At 38.5% G+C, this 15,597-nt stretch overlaps 2 long non-coding RNA genes across 4 annotated transcripts in view; one reads left to right on the plus strand and one right to left on the minus strand.

The window, feature by feature from the left end:
- The window catches only part of LOC141982575 (uncharacterized), a 342,639-nt gene that overhangs the window by 191,761 nt on the left and 135,281 nt on the right, over positions 1–15,597 (minus strand). The window lies entirely within an intron of this gene.
- LOC141982576 (uncharacterized) overlaps positions 11,138–15,597 on the plus strand; it is a 55,416-nt gene continuing 50,956 nt past the window's right edge. Inside the window, exon 1 of one of the 2 annotated variants that reach the window (XR_012638127.1) lies at positions 11,138–11,549. This is a non-coding gene — a long non-coding RNA (uncharacterized LOC141982576). The remainder of the gene's footprint in view (positions 11,550–15,597) is intronic. The other variant, XR_012638126.1, reaches the window with a different exon arrangement.

Here is a 15,597-nt window from a genome sequence, read left to right on the forward strand (position 1 = left end):
CAGAGGAAATCTGTGTTTGAGCAGGGAACTGAACCTATGTCTCCCAAGTCCCATGTTAGTTCCCTAATCACTGGACCACGCTTCCCCACTCTCTCACTCTTGACCACATTTTTTTTTCTTTAATTTAACTGAAGACAGTCACAACTCTGATTGTGAGAAAGCAAAGCCCAATACTGGAATAAGTCCAATGAATGACTAGTTTTTTCCTGCTTACTGTTGGTCACCAGGAGCCAAACCTTGTGAGGCACTAAGTGCTATTGAAGACAAACAAGACAGAGTGCCCAGAATCTCACAAGGCCAGTCCCTTTCTCTCACACTGCGGTACTACGGCAGGGCACTGATACAGGAAACTCAAGGATTGCTTTGTGCGCGCACATGCACATGAATGTGAGAGCAGCTGCTCTCCAGCCAGCTTATCTTTAATGTTTTCATTCACAAAGGATACCAGACTTGCATATTAGATAGCAGAATAAATACTTTCCTTGCTGCTAGGCTAATTAGAATTTCTCCATTAAATTTTACATGATTCCCAAGATTGCTGGCCAAAGCCCTGTTGAAGTGGAAAATGCTGATTTATTTTCCTTTTAAAGCAAAACAAAAAAAACCTCATGATTGCCTTTATTTATACTCCTCTGATATTCTTCATATGGTGAGAGAAGAAAATTGGCAAGCAGAGTAACTCTTCCCAATCCCACACAGAACTGCATAAATTAACAACCACTGTGCCCTGTCTCTCAATTTATTTTTACCTTTACTGTGAGGAAGAATCTAGCTATGATCTGTAACGGTAGAGTAATTTTTGAGGGTTTTTTGGTTTTGTTTTTTTTTAAAAGAAGTCCTAATTACTATAAAGAAAATTGTCTGAATTATTCTCAGACTTTGATGAGCAGGCAGCATCCGCCTGATGTACAGACCATGAGACTGCTGAAAATTGTAGAAAAAAAAGTCTGAGTCTCAAAAAAAAAGGTAGGAGCAGGGGAAGGGACGACTCAAGCTATATTTAAGCACTTCACTCCTAAGCATGACTTCAGTCAAAGACAAATTGAGATATAATGTGTATTCTTAGTTCGTAAGTGGGTGCTCATGTTATGCCATATATAGCTGCTTACCACAAAGTGTTGTATCACATATATAGGACAGTACTCATGTTCAGAGTATAATTGTGGAATTCCATGCTTCCAGCCGGCAAGCCCACAAGTAGCTCTTATTAGTAATGATTCTGAGGGTAGAAATGTTGCCCCCCTAGAACATAATACAGCTTTCTTGGTTAATAATATTAAGCGCTAACTAAAGGGGTTCCATTGCTCAGATTCACTGTAATCACAGCTCAATCCTCCATAATTTCTCCTTGTCTTAAGCAGTTCTTTCTAAAATATACTATTCTTACAAGGAGTTTTCCCCACTTAAGGTGGAAAAGGAGACATGGCAGCTTAAAAGTCTGTAGATTCCTTGGCAAAATAATTCCAATAGGCCAACATCGCTATTGAGAGAACAATGAACAAAAATAAAATGACATCTGAGACTGTGAAAATTATGCTTTTAGTGAAGGGACTGGAACACTCCTATTTGGCCTGCAATGAGACAGAGGGGTCTGGCATACTACACTTTAGGAGGATGAAGTGCTCTGTTTGGAGCAGAGAAGCAGCTCGTGGTAACATCCTGCTTTTGTTATTTTTTATAAGCAGGCTTAGATCAGAGCATAGAGGGAGGGAGCAAATAAAAGAACTGGCTTCAAATTTAGACCACCAACATAAATGAAAGAAAATTTGCCTACCTGTCTATGATTTCCTTTCAGCCAACTACATTTTTATATGAAAAGTATAAACAACTCTTAAGTGCTTGGTTTCAAAGTAATATTTATTTCTATTTCCGAAGCTACTGTGGTGCTATATTAAAGCTTTGTGAAAGGACATAAAGAAAGAGGAGGAGGAGGAATGGGAAAGAAGAACATGGAAGCTACAGATGGGAAACATTATTGAATCTTGCTCCGCCCACTCAGGCCATCTGCAAAAGCTTGGGTCTGTCCGACTTTGCAGCCAACATGACCTTGAGGCCCTGTATAGTTACTCAAAACTGCACCTGCGTGGGATTAAGTATCCTGTTAGTGAGTGATAGCCTCTCTCGCTCAGTCTCAAACAGCTTTCACAAGATCAAGCAGGAGGAGGGGGAGGAAAAGGCAGCAGAGAGGGCACAGCGGAGCAGTGCCTTCCCTCACAGACAGAATAAGCAATAATATTGATTTAGGTAGCTAACCTTGTCCAAGTCACCACCTGCAGAAAGCTGTGTCTGAAATTCTTATGCATGTTTAGATCAGTTCTGGTTTCAGCTCGCACATAATTGCAGCCTGTCAGAAGCATGGATCTAACCTGGAACACAAAATATCTCCTTTGAGCCCATTACCATTTTATAATGCTGAATGTGAAGCTTTTTTCTTTTGACCCAGCAAATTGCTGATTCTCTGGACTACTGGCTATCTGAAATTGAGAGATGCCTGAGTAGATAAGACCTGAATATAGACATGTTTCTAAACAACATCAGCCCACCTGCTTTCTTGGAATTTTTCTAATCCCAATAAGAAATTGATGAAATGATAGCATTCAAAATATTCCTTAGAAGTCACATAACTGATCAGAACAGTGACTTTGCAGTCCGCTGGAGAATGCACCCCCCTGAAAGTACAAAAGGGACTTCTGAGTCCTTGTCTAATAAGCGTCTCGTTAACTGATAAACAAAAACAAACTATAATCAGCTAACAGAAATGGAAGAAAAAAGTTCCAGACACCTTCTACCCATGTTCTTTGCTCATAAAGGCAATTTTATCTACTTAAAATATAGCTTTTTCCATACAAAATGTTCCTAATTTTCAGTGATAAAACAACATTCTTGCTAGATAAGAGCAAAAGGATTAAGGGGGAAAGCTCCAATCCATCCCAGACTCGGAGATCGAAAATTAATCCAAATGTCAGTGGACAATCTAGCTTTCCTCAGGGGAGCTCCACATCCCACTGTTAGGAATACTGCAGAGTTTCAAATGCATGGTGTAGACATGCACACCAGTGCATGTTGTTAGACTGTTACTGTAACATAACCACACAGCTCATGTGCCTGTACTGGGTAGAAAATATTACAGAGCTCGTGCTCTGCCCTGAATTTAAGGAGGACAGGAGGGGTGGAACCAGACCATTTCTACAAAACTGCACTTTTCCAATCCAATTAGCCTTCTCCACCCAGCCTCCCATTCTCAAGGCCTGTAGTGATCCCCTGTGAGGCTGAAAGGCTCAGAACTCCCACCTATTGTATTAGCATTTAATGCAGGGAGAGGTCAGTTGCTACCATCCAAGTGTTTTTACACATACATTTATATATGACACAACAGGGTATTGCCAGGCTCAAGTGAAGGCCTAAATGATTTCCAGCACCTGAGAAGTGCAATAATCCCCTAGAAATAGTGCGACTGTGAAACAGAATTTATACATACAAATAAGGAAAACAGATCCGCTCATTTAATGGCCAGAGTGACATGTGCATGACATCATCAGCAACCAATCAGAAAGTGCCATGTGTGTCTGGTGTTCTTACACCATTTTATATTTATGAGTAAACACCAGGAGGGTGTTAACCCTAAGCTGTGTGTTTCCTCCCTACCTACTTCTTTTAAAAAACAACTGCTTCCATTCAATATCAGACTTGACAAAAATATGCAGCCTTTCATCTCAATACATTCTCTGACAAATCCTGAACAATAAGTGGAAAGCGGGGGAGAATGGCTGGAACTACTTGTCACTGTTTCCTGCAAACCTGTAGGCAGCACAGAGCTTCAGATCATGTCTTCCTTGGCTACGGAATACAGAAACAAGGGAAAGAGAAGCACAGCAGGTCAACACTGGGTCAAGGCTTTTGTTGTTATTGAACAAATGAATACAATTGTTATTTCCATCTAGATACTTTAAACTGTCTTTGTAAATTAAGCACTTAGCTGCTTCCTTCACCACCATCTCCTCTGATTTTTTTGGTAAAAGCCTTTTTAAGGCCTATCACTTACTTATGTGATACATAATACTAGTCAGGTGCAGTGTGAACAGGTCAATCAGAGCATTAAAAGTCATGGCCATGCAGTCAGAGACACCCAGGCTTTTGCAGCTGGCCTGAGAGGAGTGGGGAGTAAAGGTCAAGGAACTTACACATCTGTAATTGTCATATTCTTCTCCATCTGTCCTTATATTATTCACTGAGCTTGTGGCTTTAGCATTCTGCTTCAGTAGCAAAAAAATCATTGCTGCAGGGATGTTACAGAGCTTTTCTGACAGCTTAAGTTATTACTATTAGTAGCAGTAGATTTTCAAAGGAAGATTTTAGACTGGGCCAAAAAAAAAAAGTTCACACCATAGTGATACATTTCCACAAGCAATCTGCTGCCTCACAAACCCATTCTTAAGAGTATTTCAAAAAAAACCTAAATACATTCTCCTTTTTCAGCCTTTAACCATTATAGTAATAGCAGGATCGCTGGATGCTGCATCATGAAATAGAACTAACAATATGCGGTAGAGAACTTGGCCAGCAACAAAGATGACAGAGTTCAACATGCTGGCTTTAAGCCATATTGACAACTCTCAAACTAAATGTTCTATTCTCATTCTTAGATTTAGCAAATTTTACAGGGGGAAATAAATAAAGATACCCAACCTGGCCACAACAAACTTTGAGCGCCTTGCTTCAAAGCTCCTTGTAAAATATTCCTGTTCTCTTGCTTGTGCAAAATCCATGTAAAATGTGGCTCAAAAAGTGCACAGGGCAATATAAATATAAAGCTAATAAAGCAGACTTAAAAGATGGACTGTGTAATGTGAACATAGGTTTTATGGCCAATACTGAATCCCTATGTTATTTAGTCTCAAACAGCTCATTTTACTTGCATTGTATTGCTAAGAGCTAAAGCATGGTCCCCTCTGTTCTGCTGTTTATTAGATATAATCAGATATGTCTTCTCCCATGCCTTTACAATATGTCCTAGATAGCAAGGTCGCCTAAACCATTACCAAAAAGAAGTGCCATTTTTATACTTTTAAGATACAGTTTACTACCAAAACAGGAACCAGTTATTTTTCTTTCTTCAACATCTTCTGTACCAGTCCAGACATTTGTGTTATAGCTCATTACAAACGTCTAGTTCTGCAGGAAAGGAAATTCCAACTTCCTCAAAGCTCACCCTACACATTTCTTCTTGGGGGGAGGAGGGGAGGGGGAGGAAGAGAAGAGAGCGAGAGAAGAAACATTTTTCTTGAAGATTTGCAAATCTATTGCCTGGGCATCATCAAACATCTTTGTAAAATATTATGGAACACATATGTATATATCTTTACATATGCAGGTCTTAGAAAGGTGAAAGCTATCAGGTGCTAGCCCCCACCCATAGTGTTTACCAAAGTAAACTGCTTCTGGGAGATTCCAAGGGTCTAGACTGGTACAGAAGACTGAAGAAATGAGGGATTTTTTTTTCATAGAAGATTTATCTTTTTCTCCAAGCTTTTTGTACCAGTCCAATGTACTTTCCTACAAAGTTTACTATCTAACAGATAAAATACATGCTTTCTGAAATGTTCTAATTGTTCATTGAAATATGATGATGCAAGTCTGTTTGCTTTCCTGGGCTCTACTTTTCACATATTTAAATTAAGGCTAAGAGATAGCTACATTATACATGGACACGTGCAATCAGCAAATGACCAGTAAAAGCCTCTCCACTTGCTCGTTGGGAAGAGCTAGAGAGTCCAGACTGGTTTAGAAGACTGAAGAGAAGAGAACATCTTTCTGAGGGTTTTTTGGGGGGGCCAAAATCAAGCGACTACACTGGGTGTTGTCACTGTGAATGTCTAAAAATACAAAGTCAAGACAAATTAACAAAAGGAAGAGAAACGGACATGGAAACCAAAGCAGCACAAGGAAAATTCAGCACACAGCATCAAAAAAGGATGAATTGCTTCAATTTGAGAGCAGCTAGTACAATCAATGCCATCCTGCCAAAATTTTACTTAATATGGACCACTATGACTAAAGATTGACCAGTATCTTCATTCAAAGAGAAAATACTTTCAGTGGTCAGCATACTACTCAAAACTGGCTTTGGACTAAACTTTGCAGAGGCTCTGAACCCAATAGAAAATTATTTTTCTCATGAATATATAATTATTTGTACTTTTATAGTGTCTTACAAAAATAAGTGAATGAAGCTTCACAGTACCTATTATGTAGGAAGTATAATTATGTCCATACCCAGAAAAAAGAAAACCACTTTAAAGGCTGAGAGTACATAGCACTATCTTAAGTATTAACATCATTTCAAGGAAATTGTATTTCCAAACCTAATATGGAACTGGAGAAAGCTTGGGCCTTACAGGGGGAAAAAATGGAGAATGGAGTTATTTTCCCCTACCTTCTTGCCAACTTCCGGAGAAGGAGAATGTCCATAAATGTCCAAATGAGCAAGTCCAAATGCAGACCCAAAATCAAACGTCAGATCTCCTCCCAGTCTTGTCATTTAACCTCTAAATTAAGTTTCCTCACCACCTGTTGGAGCTGTTACAAATCACCAGTTCAAAGATACCTAGTAGATAATGGTTATCACCCCCCAACAGTCTAAACTTAATTGCAATTGTCATTTCTCAGCTTAACACTGAAAGGCAGACTGCTTACTGAAAAATAATCATTTTCATTTGTGACAACCAATTGTAAGCCTATAAGCCATATAACCTTCTTTAATACAGCCCAAATTTTTGAAGTCACTAGGGCTCTCCCCCACCAATCCATACAGAAACATATACCCCTTTTCCAAAATGGAGAGAGAATGGGAACCTCTTCATCATTCCAAATACACGGACATCATGGGGGCCAAGCTCACACCTGAGTAGCCAAGACCGTTTCAGTGCAAGATTAAGCAGGTTCTGCAAGTTCTTCCCCTCAACATCTTTCTCCCAACTACACTTTCTTCCATTCTCAAAAATTACAGTTCTTCTCAATCTGGTCTTTTGCAGGAGTGCATAATGTGCACTTACAGTGAAATTAGTCAGGACTACAGAGTAGCCAGACCAGAACTAGGAAAACAGCTAGATTACAGGAGTCGGCAACCTTTCAGAAGTGGTGTGCCGAGTCTTCATTTATTCACTCTAAGGTTTTGCGTGCCAGTAATACATTTTAACGTTTTTAGAAGGTCTCTTTCTATAAGTCTATAATATATAACTAAACTATTGTAGTATGTAAAGTAAATAAAGTTTTTAAAATGTTTAAGAAGCTTCATTTAAAATTAAATTAAAATGCAGAGCCCCCTGGACCGGTGGCCAGGACCGGGGCAGTGTGAGTGCCACCGAAAATCAGCTCGCGTGCCGCCTTTGGCACGCGTGCCATAGGTTGCCTACCCCTGAGCTAGAGTAACTGGGTCAATACCTAAAATGGTCATTAAGCTATTACAGTCTACAAGAATCTAACTGGGGAACAAAGATTTAATAATGGGCTCTTCAATATAGCAGGAAAAGATCCAGCCATTGGATTATGTTGTAAGATGGAGCTAGACAAATTCAGAATGGAAATGAAGCATACATTTTTAACTGTTAGTAATTAAGCACTGGAACAATTTACCAAGAGTCATAGTAAATTCTTCATCACTGACAACTGTTAAATCCAGACTGGATGTTTTTCAAAAAGATATGCTCTAGGAATTATTTTGGGGAAGTTCTATGGCCTTTGTTATACAGGAGGTCAGACAATGATCACAGTGGCCCTTTCTGGCCTTGGAATTTATAAGCACACTAGGCAGAAAAACCTCCTGCAAAAAGAGCAATGTCTTCTTGAACTCTTGCCCTCAAAAGACAGAGAAACACCACAAAATGTACAGATGATGATGTGGTTTATACATCAAACTTCTTGGCAAAGACTTCCATTTTCCAAACTTCCCATTCCAAGACCACACCTCCACAGTCAGGCGTTATACTGGTTTAGTACACCCACAAAGAAACCCTCCTATACATCAGAGCTAAAGGCTCTTATGAAGTTTCAAGATATGGCTCAAAATGTTTTCCGGATATCATCTACGGCTGAGGACTTGTAAGGGATAAACATGTATGGTATTCTTTAAGCACCTCTAGATGCCACTGGATTCCTATTCTAACTATGAGCATAGTTAAGTTCTGGAATAGGCTTCGAAGGGAGGTTGCAGAATCTCTATCATGGGAGGTTTTTAGGAATAGGCTGGACAAACGTAGGTCAGGGATGGTCTGAGTTCCCTTGGTCCTGCCTCAGTGCAGGGAGCTGGACTTGATGACCTTTCGAAGTCCCTTCCAGCCCTACATTTCTATGATTCTCATAGGCCTGTTCCTGTGTACAGTGGACTGAGCAAAGATAAAGTTATAGGGTTGGTTGTTTGGTTTAACACATGATGTTACAGCATTTGCCTAGTAGTTCTGGTAAAACTTAGCAAGTTTCTTTGCTTGCATTTAACTTTCCATGCCATAAAATGTGAAGTATCAAGCAGGGAAGCTCAAAATAGCTATATTTCTACTACACAATAAGAATGTAATTCATTTTCAAAGATCCCTCTTGTCCTCTTTTCCATTTCCTGAAGAACCTCTCAAAAAAGACAGGAAGCCTGAGCCAGAAGGGTGGGAGGCTTCTTTGACACAGGATAGCATGAGGACTCATGTTCAATTTTTTATTTTAATATGTTCCACTCTACTAGAGCAAGATTTCAATTTTACTATTTATAATGATCTAAACCATCTCCTGTAAACATTATTTCCAAATGGTCTGCATCTGAAATAATTTAATTCAAGTTACATGTAAAAATAGGATCTCCTGTAAGCAAGAGCTTGCTCTCTCAGATACACATATATACACAGACATCAAAGACACCATCAAGCCGGCAAAGAGAATGTTTATAACTTCACTAGCATTTTTATGTCAGAGGAGGAAGACGGGCCTGCTCATACTAGAGTACAAGTTTTGCATTATACCTTGAACGCCTGCTACAAAACAAAACCACTACTGAAGAGGAAAGAGACTTAATTCCCATTCTTATACAACTTGTTTAAAGTCTTTTTAAAAGCACCAATTAATCTTCTCTTCCTTCCACTCAATGATTTTCTAATCCTAACTGTGCCATTTGAGCACATCTTGTGATATAAAAATTTGGTAGTAAAGGAAGGAAATGTATCCAGCTGTTTACTTGTAATTACTCCCTGAATGGCAGCTATCACACAATGGGTGACAAATCCTCACTTAAATATGGCAAAATCAGAAACTCTCCACTACACTGCAGGTTCAATAATGTGCCTAAATTCTGGCACTTTTGCAGCAGAATGTGATAATATACATTCCCAATGAAAGTCCTGCTCTACCTATCCAGATCAGATGTGGGAGAGACCTATGAGAAGGAGGGCTTGGTGACAGAGCAAGCCTTCACGTAGCTTGGTGGCTGACTGCTGCAGACCTGGAAATACTGTCCACTGACTCCTACGGAGTAAAATTCCTTCTTCGCTCCAACTGATAAATATATGAAAATTCTTCTGTTGTCATTCTTTCTGTCTCTGCTGACTGGCTGACTCACTCAAGCAGACCTACAAACAATGCTGTCAAAATGTCTTATTCTACTTTGTTTTGGAATAAGTAATTTGTAGGAGGCACACAGACTGCCAGTTTGAGATGGCCCTCCGTGACACAGAGACCCACTGGTGGTTCACTACTCAGCAACTCTTGTCAGACCTGACATACTCACTACACCTAACACACTGTTATGAAATATACCCAAAAGATAGCATGTAATACATCATTGGAAAACTAATAACTTACTGATCATTAAAATTCTTGCATGAGGTCTGTATGGGGTGTTATATAAAAATTTATAAGTATGTGGTAGAATTACGTTCCTAAAATGTGTTCAGCAAGCAATGTATAAGCACAGTCCTACCTAGACAAAGGAATGTGTATTTGCATGTCTGACCAGCCTGGTCATCAGGCAGAGAATGGAGATACATTTACATGCAAGTCACCAAACTAGCGAATCAGGGAAATTGCCTCTTAACTATAAAGACAAAGGGTCTAAAGCTCAAATGATAAGTAATTGAATCAACTGATCGTATATAATATTACCGTACATATAGGTCATCCAACTGCCATTCAGTGTTACCACATTCAGCCACTAATGGACTGGGCTGAATTTGAATAGTTCTATGTCCTGTACCCAGTGGCTGGAAATATTCAGTATATAAGTATAAGCATTTTTTAAAGTTTCTTTATATGCAAATAACTGCAATTTATATCTGATTACCATACGTTTTTATGAATATACATTCCGAAAATGACACATGCAGAGCATTTTGGTTATTTTATTTTAATTGTTTTAGGGCCCATTCTTGCTTTGTAAACATCCTACATCTTTTAAATGGTCACACGTGGTGGTGGTGAAGCTTAATGAGTTGTACAAGTTTGTTTGTTTTCACTTTATTCCATTATGGTACAGTAGTGTGCTAAAGATCATACTGAAATCAGATTTTAAGAGATATTGAGAATGTGTGATCATCTAAGTGCTTTTCCTTAATAAAGTAACTATCATGTTCACTGTTCTGTTCCAGAATACCCAAAGCCATCATGGACTAATGCCATGCAGAATTTTAAAATAAATTAAGTATTTTTTGTATTGTAGTAACACATAAAAGTATTTATAATCATCAGCCTAATGTTTTTTATATTGTATTCCTTTAGCTTAAAAAAATATTCTAAACAAAAATTAAAAATTTGCTCTGGGCTCAGACTTTGTGTGCCAAGTTTCAGTTTGCAATAAATTTTAATAGCACAGTTATAAACCAAAAGCAGGGGTCTATACTGGAAATAACACAATAATAACTATAGCTATCAGCGCAAATGACACTGCTCTAATATATTGATTCTCCTGTGTATGGATATTCCTCAGAGCCTCGGATTTTGTGCATTTGTAGCATACATTAAAAATGGGGGGGGGGGAAAGACCTGTAATTGTATTCACTGGAGTTAAAAGTCAAAATACAAAGTCTATATCCTTAACCATTCCCTCCCTATCAAGAACCTGAAGTTCCTAATTAGTTAAGTGTTCCATGTACTTTCTGATTAGAGAACCTATTTTGGAAAAGGAAGGGAGGAGGGTACTTAACTCAGGCATTCTGGCTGGGAGGGAGAGGAAGAAAAGAAGAATAAACTTAAAAGGAACAGAAGCAGGGAGAAAAACAGAGGAGAAAGAGGGATCACAAGAGACAAAACTGGAATACAATACAATATAGAACAGGAAGCTGATTATGAAAATCTATGTTAATGAAGGTAACAGGAAAGCTTCAGCATGAGAAAATAAAGAAGGAAGAAGAAAACATAGCAGACAAAGGATGGAGAGAGAGAAAAAGAAGCTAGGAGAGAATGAAGGAAACAAAGAAAATGATTTTCTTTTAAATGTAACTCAGACGAAGCCTAATCCTTCAGACTTTTTGCAGGCAAAACATTAATTAATTTTCAGAATCAGAGCCACAATATTAAAGGTTAGTGATTTTTTTAATGTATCCTTTGTACATTTCATTATACTGTACTTCTGTGGCAAAATCTCCCACAGCTCTGTAAATATGGGAAAGGAGGTGATGGCAAAATGTTGATGCTGAAGGGACTTGAGCCAAATTGCTGCTTACTGTTGGGAAAGTCCCTAGGTTAATGGGGCAGGTAGTTTTCAGAATTGCATTTTGCAGCGACAGGTAACATTTTCCCCTGTATTTCATACCCTGCTGTCTGAAAAACCACCAGCACCAAGTGTAACCATTTAAATGAGGCTTGATGTTCTCAAATCAAGTCTTCGCTTAAAAAAAATTAAATGGTCTGCATGTGTCATTTTCTGAATGTATGCTGGCAAAAATGTACAGTGTATGAGATTTAAATTGTAAGTATTTGCAGGTAAGCATACACTTTTTTAAAACACTTCCACTTTTTGCAGGAAAGTGTATTTCCTGTAAACACACAGTATACGGACAAAAGGAGTCGTCATTATGCTGGAAAGACACAGTTAACTGGAGTTGAAGGCACTCAGATTTAGCCCCACATTGGCGAGTTGGCTGCAAAGGCCAGCACTGAGCAAATTCCAACCCCAGTGTTGCAAGCCTCTGAGACCCTCAAGAGGGAAAGCTAGGATGTTAAGTTTCTGCATGAAGCCCAACATTCCTGGCTATTTTTTATGCATCTCCAGGACCTGTCAGAGCCCCATGCTCCAAGGCTTAAGCTTTTTTTTCCCTTCCATAAATTTAATTAATGAGGAGTTTTCTAAAAGAGTACATTCTCTTTAGGGCTATGTTATTCAGAGGTTAATGGCTCTGATATGCAGCCAGGCCAAACAGTCATAAGCAGCAATAACTCTTCGACAGCTCCAATGCTCAGCCGTAAATGTCACTGAGTCCTACACTGAGCTTCTCCCCCCGCCCCCATCCCTGTTCATCCCCCATCCTACCCACCATTACTCTTCTGGTTTCTATTTAAGCACTACAGAGTGGTGGTTCATAAAATATAAAAAGTTTCAGCAACATAGTCAATGTCCCTTAATTACTGCACTTACTTTCCTTAAAGAAAAAAATATTAGTGGGAGTCAATTTTGACTGCCCTGGGGCATAAATACTAGATGATAGGGAAGTGATTCTATTTAGTCTCTGGAAAAATAAACAGCATGCCGATTTCTAAACTATGCTGGAGTGCTACTGTAACATTTGGCACAACCTCATTGGGAGGACTGTGTCATGCTGATGGATTAATGAGCTGCTACAGAAGAAAAGAAGATATATGTAATAAGCAAGTTGAACTGACATAGCTGCTGCAAGTGAATGCTGCATGTCTTACCTATACTATTCAATGCCAGAGGGACAAAACGTATGAGAAATTCTGAATGGGATACACTGAGAATATGATTAGAAAAGTGGAGAGGATGATTTTATAATAAATCAAAAATTTGTTCAAGGTTCTATCCCACACTTTGAAGACTGGTCAGATAGGTCTAGGAAAGGACTTACAAAATGCACGTATCAAAACAAAACAAAAATCTCAGTAATAAATCTTGCACCAGAAGTATAAATCCCTGCTGCATTAGTCCAGAGACTCTAGCTTATGAATTATGTCTTTGCTCTCTCATCTTCACGTAAAACTAAACAGATATGCTTCATTTGTTGGATGTTATTTTGACTGGTTAGTAAATGCTTTCTACCATTTTGCTTATGTAGGTCACTGAGCAATATTTTTGTTTATCAGTGAATATGAAATGCTCTTTCTACTTTAGGTATAATAAGTTGTTTGGGTTTCGTGACCTATTTATGTATTTGTTCTGAAAAACAGCAAGGAATCTCAAAGTTTACAAAAATTTATTTTAGATGAATACCCGAAAGTTTATACAACTGTGCAAACCTAATTGTCTGAAAAATTGGGTTGGAAATCTTGAGAGAACAGACTGAGATCAAAATGTTTAGTACTTCTGCTTCCAGTAAGAACTAGAAAACGCAAAAGAATGCACAGGAGAAGTGAAAAAAAGCTTTTTAAAACCTCAAGTCTGTTCAGGTTCAAATCAAGGAGTGTGAAAAGGTCTGGCTCAGACCTTTCTTGAGTCAAAGCTGTTCCCTCATCCCTAATATCAGTTCCATTTAAGATTATTTTCAAAAGGACAGTGAATGGGAAAGAACATGTGTAGGAAAGCTGTTCTCAAGACTTCAAAAAATAACCACCACCATGTAAATAAATACTAAAACTAGAATGCTTGTGTTTTCATGATTCCCAAAATGTGCAGGACAGTCATGACCTTTAACAATTTTTCTTAAATCCTACAAGCTTACAAGGCAACTAGTGAACTCCAAAGGCACTGCATGCTCACAATGAGACACTGAGTCACACTGAGGTAACACAACATAACTCAACGTGACCGGGGTGCCTCACCGATAGACCACACACAGCCCTCAGAATGTTTCATAAGGCCCACAGCCTGCTTCAACACAATATACTAACAGCTTATTCATTAGCATTTTGTCGTCGTGTTTACATCATTTTAGTTTACACAAGTGAGTAAGTAAACAATACTGTACCTAGAAACAACCTAAGTATGTACGAAAGAAGCTAACTTAAAATATAAATCAATACAGGTGACTTTAAATCTTATTAAAATATGTAGAATTTGTTTGGCCCACACAAGGTTGTACTTAGGTTTATGTGGCCCTCCTGTGTAATAAGGTTGGTCACCACTGAAGTAAACGAATAATGCACAGAAGGAAACGTGATATCAAGAACCAGGCTAACCATGCTGTTAAACAAAGATAGGTAGCAATTAGAGCTAGGCCAAAACCTGAAAGCTGAATCGGAACTCTAGAACAGCCCCATCAACACCATATCTGAGTAGTGCTGCTCAAAACTGGCCAATTCAAAATGAAAGCTTTTATTTCAGAAGCTCCTGCAAAAAGGAAATTTAAAAAAAAATTGTTTCCAAAATATTGATCTATTTCGGTTTGATTTTCCTAAAAGAAACAGAGCAGTTGCCTGCCCTGACTCCAGAAGTTGCCTGAGGAGTCTCCAGACAAAGAGTGGGAAGCCTGGCTTTCAAGGCTTCTAGGCTTCACTGGTGCTCCCTGCTGCAGAACCTGGAACCTAGACACTGAGAACCCTTGCTGCAGTTCCATCAAACCCCACCTGTGTTTCGCAGAAGTTTGTCAAAACAGAAACATTTTCCACAAAAGATTTCAGTTTTGACAAACCTGTGTTTTCAAGAGGGAAAATTCCCAACCAAACCTACATTTGAGCACCCTCAGCGTAGTTCAGATCCAGAACTTCCCTCTCACTCTCTTTATTTTATTCATACCCCTCTAGCAACCCTGATAGCTGAAGCTGAGGCCACCTTGCTCTGTTTTGTGTATGGTAGTATCATATGCAGAGGAAATGGGACAGGATCAGCAAAGGGTGATATTAAGCAGGTACAAGAGAGGAAGCGTAACCACTGCAGTGGATTAAAGGAGTAGCCTTTCACTGCTGCAGACCTGTAAATTAACATCTCAGCCACAATATGGGTTAAATAAGTCACACAAAATATAGAAACATCAAAGTAAAACATGGGCACACAGTAACATTACCACAAACGTTTCAGCGTAGAAACCTTTTCGTATTACTATCATTGGACATTGGCTATTTTTGATATTATGCAGTTAGAATATTTTTATTGCTAATCACTCTTTACATTCTATATTCCAGAAGATTGTTAATACTGACAACCCGTCTTCAGCATAGGCAGCTGTAGAAATTTGAGCTAGAGTACCACAAGACCCTCACGTATAAAAAAAATAATATTCTGACCAATTAGTGTTCTAGTATTTATCTGGAATTTTGAAACTGTTCTCATTTTTACCACAAAACATTTTTAATATTATTAAAATATCACATCAAAATATTGACAATTTTACTAAATTACAGAATAGCTCCAAAAAGAAATTAACAACGTAAAAACCATTATCTGCTCTTTTTCTAGAAATCCCTGTTTGGTATCGCTATATAATAAGTTATAACATCACAGGATGCAAAGCAAGATAA

The sequence above is a fragment of the Natator depressus genome, chromosome 2 (assembly GCF_965152275.1).
Source record: "Natator depressus isolate rNatDep1 chromosome 2, rNatDep2.hap1, whole genome shotgun sequence".
Taxonomy (NCBI): domain Eukaryota; kingdom Metazoa; phylum Chordata; order Testudines; family Cheloniidae; genus Natator; species Natator depressus.